Here is a 6,000-nt window from a genome sequence, read left to right as displayed (position 1 = left end):
TCTTCTTTCTGTCCCACTATTTTGCAGCATTTTAAAGATGTACACTGGGAAAGATTTTTCTGCAAGGAAGGAACTGCAGGCGGCGTGGCTGAAATGAGAATATCATGCTGCACGAGCTCTTTGCCCTCAGATGTAGAAGTGTCATTAGTGGGCATCATAGAGAAACGGGACTTTAATAAGTGATCATCAACCTCTGTGAATTCCCTTTGTTCTAGACGCCTGAAATAAAGAGTTGTCCTGAGTCACATAAACCTCCACCGAGTGGTCTTTATGTGGCGCGGGAACATGCCGGTATAAGAGAATTCCGAAGAAGGCTGAACGTCCACAATTGAATGGTCATTGCCAGAAATGAAGTGGCAGCCGGATCAGACTGGGAAACTTCAGCTTCCATTAGACAATGAAGATGTGAGAATCTGGTACGTCCACAATTCACGGTTTCCTTAGATCCATGAAATTCCGTGTTGAATTTCAGTCAGAAAATGAAAACTCCGGAGCCGCTGTTCAGCAGGCCCGGGTATAGCTCCCAGAGGCACACTGGTGCTCCTCTAGAATTTGGATAAAAATCGTTTTCACTGGAATAAAGAACCTTGATCAAGCCAGGTGGGTCTTGACCATCGAAATTGCTGAGTTTGCCCGGGATACTGACAAGAACCCACCTGTGCTAGTCCATGGCGTATTCAGCACAGGAATCTGCATCGATTGAGCCAAGACAAAGGAAAGCTCAGGGAAGCAGCACCCGTGTAGAAAAGCATTTGTACTTCAAAGATGAGGCCAATGTGGTGAAAGGACAAAGCCACGGCAAACAATTTTGATCATCGGCAGAATTTCACCGAGCAATATTGCTGGGAGAGAAAAGGCACCACATGAGGGAGGCACGCTCAACAAAACTACCTAGGGCAGGAGCCGGGTTGCCCCCAGGCACTAGGCGTGTCAGGCCTCAGCATTGTAAGGAGAGTTCACTGAAGTCCCTGAGTGAAGTTTTCTCCGCTGTCTTACGTCTACATTCCTAAAATTTACTCTACGGTTTCTGATGATCCTGGCTTATGAACGGCCACCATTCACCGTTCTCCTTACACTCGTGCGTCTCCATCGGCCTTAAAAGAAAGGGAGGACACGCAACTGCTCGCAGGTAAATTCAGCAAAGTTTGGCTCAACACAAAAGAGACAGCTCTGTGGTGACCCGTCTTCCACGGTAAAACATTTCCTAGCCAATAAGGAATCTTCCCATCGCAATGACACTATGAGAGAATTGCCACCGATGGATTTGCCGCTGTGCCTACACATCATCTTGAGGCCATACAGTAGTGAAGCACGGGAACCCAGGCGCTTCACCCTTTACCCTAGACCAGTGAAACACTGTCTCTAAACATGCCCACATGCCTGTATCTATGCCCGTTCAAAGTTAACGCTAAACCGAAATCTTCTTTCTGTCCCACTATTTTGCAGCATTTTAAAGAAGTACACTGGAAAAGATTTTTCTGCAAGGAAGGAACTGCAGGCGGCGTGGCTGAAATGAGAATATCATGCTGCACGAGCTCTTTGCCCTCAGATGTAGAAGTGTCATCAGTGGGCATCATAGAGAAACGGGACTTTAATAAGTGATCATCAACCTCTGTGAATTCCCTTTGTTCTAGACGCCTGAAATAAAGAGTTGTCCTGAGTCACATAAACCTCCACCGAGTGGTCTTTATGTGGCGCGGGAACATGCCGGTATAAGAGAATTCCGAAGAAGGCTGAACGTCCACAATTGAATGGTCATTGCCAGAAAGGAAGTGGCAGCCGGATCAGACTGGGAAACTTCAGCTTCCATTAGACAATGAAGATGTGAGAATCTGGTACGTCCACAATTCACGGTTTCCTTAGATCCATGAAATTCCGTGTTGAATTTCAGTCAGAAAATGAAAACTCCGGAGCCGCTGTTCAGCAGGCCCGGGTGTAGCTCCCAGAGGCACACTGGTGCTCCTCTAGAATTTGGATAAAAATCGTTTTCACTGGAATAAAGAACCTTGATCAAGCCAGGTGGGTCTTGACCATCGAAATTGCTGCGTTTGCCCGGTATACTGAAAAGAACCCACCTGTGCTAGTCCATGGCGTATTCAGCACAGGAATCTGCATCGATTGAGCCAAGACAAAGGAAAGCTCAGGGAGGCAGCACCCGTGTAGAAAAGCATTTGTACTTCAAAGATGAGGCCAATGAGGTGAAAGGACAAAGCCACGGCAAACAATTTTGATCATCCGCAGAATTTCACGGAGCAATATTGCTGGGAGAGAAAAGGCACCACCTGAGGGAGGCACGCTCAACAAAACTACCTAGGGCAGGAGCCGGGTTGCCCCCAGGCACTAGGCGTGTCAGGCCTCAGCATTGTAAGAAGAGGTCCCTGAAGTCCCTGAGTGGTTTTCTCCGCTGTCCTACGTCTACGTTCCTAAAATTTACTCTGCGGTTTCTGATGATCCTGGCTTATGAACGGCCACCATTCACCGTTCTCCTTACACTCGTGCGTCTCCATCGGCCTTAAAAGAAAGGGAGGACACGCAACTGCTGGCAGGTAAATTCAGCAAAGTTTGTCTCAACACAAAAGAGACAGCTCTGTGGTGACCCGTCTTCCAGGGTAAAACATTTCCTAGCGAATAAGGAATCTTCCCATCGCAATGACACTATGAGAGAATTGCCACCGATGGATTTGCCGCTGTGCCTACACATCATCTTGAGGCCATAGAGTAGTGAAGCACGGGATCCCAGGCTCTTCACCCTTTACCCTAGACCAGTGAAACACTGTCTCCAAACATGCCCACATGCCTGTATCTATGCCCGTTTAAAGTTAACGCTAAACTGAAATCTTCTTTCTGTCCCACTATTTTGCAGCATTTTAAAGAAGTACACTGGGAAAGATTTTTCTGCAAGGAAGGAACTGCAGGCGGCGTGGCTGAAATGAGAATATCATGCTGCACGAGCTCTTTGCCCTCAGATGTAGAAGTGTCATCAGTGGGCATCATAGAGAAACGGGACTTTAATAAGTGATCATCAACCTCTGTGAATTCCCTTTGTTCTAGACGCCTGAAATAAAGAGTTGTCCTGAGTCACATAAACCTCCACCGAGTGGTCTTTATGTGGCGCGGGAACATGCCGGTATAAGAGAATTCCGAAGAAGGCTGAACGTCCACAATTGAATGGTCATTGCCAGAAATGAAGTGGCAGCCGGATCAGACTGGGAAACTTCAGCTTCCATTAGACAATGAAGATGTGAGAATCTGGTACGTCCACAATTCACGGTTTCCTTAGATCCATGAAATTCCGTGTTGAATTTCAGTCAGAAAATGAAAACTCCGGAGCCGCTGCTCAGCAGGCCCGGGTGTAGCTCCCAGAGGCACACTGGTGCTCCTCTAGAATTTGGATAAAAATCGTTTTCACTGGAATAAAGAACCTTGATCAAGCCAGGTGGGTCTTGACCATCAAAATTGCTGCGTTTGCCCGGGATACTGACAAGAACCCACCTGTGCTAGTCCATGGCGTATTCAGCACAGGAATCTGCATCGATTGAGCCAAGACAAAGGAAAGCTCAGGGAGGCAGCACCCGTGTAGAAAAGCATTTGTACTTCAAAGATGAGGCCAATGAGGTGAAAGGACAAAGCCACGGCAAACAATTTTGATCATCCGCAGAATTTCACGGAGCAATATTGCTGGGAGAGAAAAGGCACCACCTGAGGGAGGCACGCTCAACAAAACGACCTAGGGCAGGAGCCGGGTTGCCCCCAGGCACTAGGCGTGTCAGGCCTCAGCATTGTAAGAAGAGTTCCCTGAAGTCCCTGAGTGAAGTTTTCTCCGCTGTCCTACGTCTACGTTCCTAAAATTTACTCTGCGGTTTCTGATGATCCTGGCTTATGAACGGCCACCATTCACCGTTCTCCTTACACTCGTGCGTCTCCATCGGCCTTAAAAGAAAGGGAGGACACGCAACTGCTGGCAGGTAAATTCAGCAAAGTTTGTCTCAACACAAAAGAGACAGCTCTGTGGTGACCCGTCTTCCAGGGTAAAACATTTCCTAGCCAATAAGGAATCTTCCCATCGCAATGACACTATGAGAGAATTGCCACCGATGGATTTGCCGCTGTGCCTACACATCATCTTGAGGCCATACAGTAGTGAAGCACGGGATCCCAGGCTCTTCACCCTTTACCCTAGACCAGTGAAACACTGTCTCCAAACATGCCCACATGCCTGTATCTATGCCCGTTTAAAGTTAACGCTAAACCGAAATCTTCTTTCTGTCCCACTATTTTGCAGCATTTTAAAGAAGTACACTGGGAAAGATTTTTCTGCAAGGAAGGAACTGCAGGCGGCGTGGCTGAAATGAGAATATCATGCTGCACGAGCTCTTTGCCCTCAGATGTAGAAGTGTCATCAGTGGGCATCATAGAGAAACGGGACTTTAATAAGTGATCATCAACCTCTGTGAATTCCCTTTGTTCTAGACGCCTGAAATAAAGAGTTGTCCTGAGTCACATAAACCTCCACCGAGTGGTCTTTATGTGGCGCGGGAACATGCCGGTATAAGAGAATTCCGAAGAAGGCTGAACGTCCACAATTGAATGGTCATTGCCAGAAATGAAGTGGCAGCCGGATCAGACTGGGAAACTTCAGCTTCCATTAGACAATGAAGATGTGAGAATCTGGTACGTCCACAATTCACGGTTTCCTTAGATCCATGAAATTCCGTGTTGAATTTCAGTCAGAAAATGAAAACTCCGGAGCCGCTGTTCAGCAGGCCCGGGTGTAGCTCCCAAAGGCACACTGGTGCTCCTCTAGAATTTGGATAAAAATCGTTTTCACTGGAATAAAGAACCTTAATCAAGCCAGGTGGGTCTTGACCATCGAAATTGCTGCGTTTGCCCGGGATACTGACAAGAACCCACCTGTGCTAGTCCATGGCGTATTCAGCACAGGAATCTGCATCGATTGAGCCAAGACAAAGGAAAGCTCAGGGAAGCAGCACCCGTGTAGAAAAGCATTTGTACTTCAAAGATGAGGCCAATGAGGTGAAAGGACAAAGCCACGGCAAACAATTTTGATCATCGGCAGAATTTCACGGAGCAATATTGCTGGGAGAGAAAAGGCACCACCTGAGGGAGGCACGCTCAACAAAACTACCTAGGGCAGGAGCCAGGTTGCCCCCAGGCACTAGGCGTGTCAGGCCTCAGCATTGTAAGGAGAGTTCACTGAAGTCCCTGAGTGAAGTTTTCTCCGCTGTCCTACGTCTACGTACCTAAAATTTACTCTACGGTTTCTGATGATCCTGGCTTATGAACGGCCACCATTCACCGTTCTCCTTACACTCGTGCGTCTCCATCGGCCTTAAAAGAAAGGGAGGACACGCAACTGCTGGCAGGTAAATTCAGCAAAGTTTGTCTCAAAACAAAAGAGACAGCTCTGTGGTGACCCGTCTTCCACGGTAAAACATTTCCTAGCCAATAAGGAATCTTCCCATCGCAATGACACTATGAGAGAATTGCCACCGATGGATTTGCCGCTGTGCCTACACATCATCTTGAGGCCATACAGTAGTGAAGCACGGGAACCCAGGCGCTTCACCCTTTACCCTAGACCAGTGAAACACTGTCTCTAAACATGCCCACATGCCTGTATCTATGCCCGTTCAAAGTTAACGCTAAACCGAAATCTTCTTTCTGTCCCACTATTTTGCAGCATTTTAAAGAAGTACACTGGGAAAGATTTTTCTGCAAGGAAGGAACTGCAGGCGGCGTGGCTGAAATGAGAATATCATGCTGCACGAGCTCTTTGCCCTCAGATGTAGAAGTGTCATCAGTGGGCATCATAGAGAAACGGGACTTTAATAAGTGATCATCAACCTCTGTGAATTCCCTTTGTTCTAGACGCCTGAAATAAAGAGTTGTCCTGAGTCACATAAACCTCCACCGAGTGGTCTTTATGTGGCGCGGGAACATGCCGGTATAAGAGAATTCCGAAGAAGGCTGAACGTCCAC

The sequence above is a fragment of the Tenrec ecaudatus genome, chromosome 9 (assembly GCF_050624435.1).
Source record: "Tenrec ecaudatus isolate mTenEca1 chromosome 9, mTenEca1.hap1, whole genome shotgun sequence".
Lineage (NCBI taxonomy): Eukaryota > Metazoa > Chordata > Mammalia > Afrosoricida > Tenrecidae > Tenrec > Tenrec ecaudatus.
The sequence above is the reverse complement of the archived record's forward strand: the minus strand, read 5'-3'. Positions refer to the sequence as shown.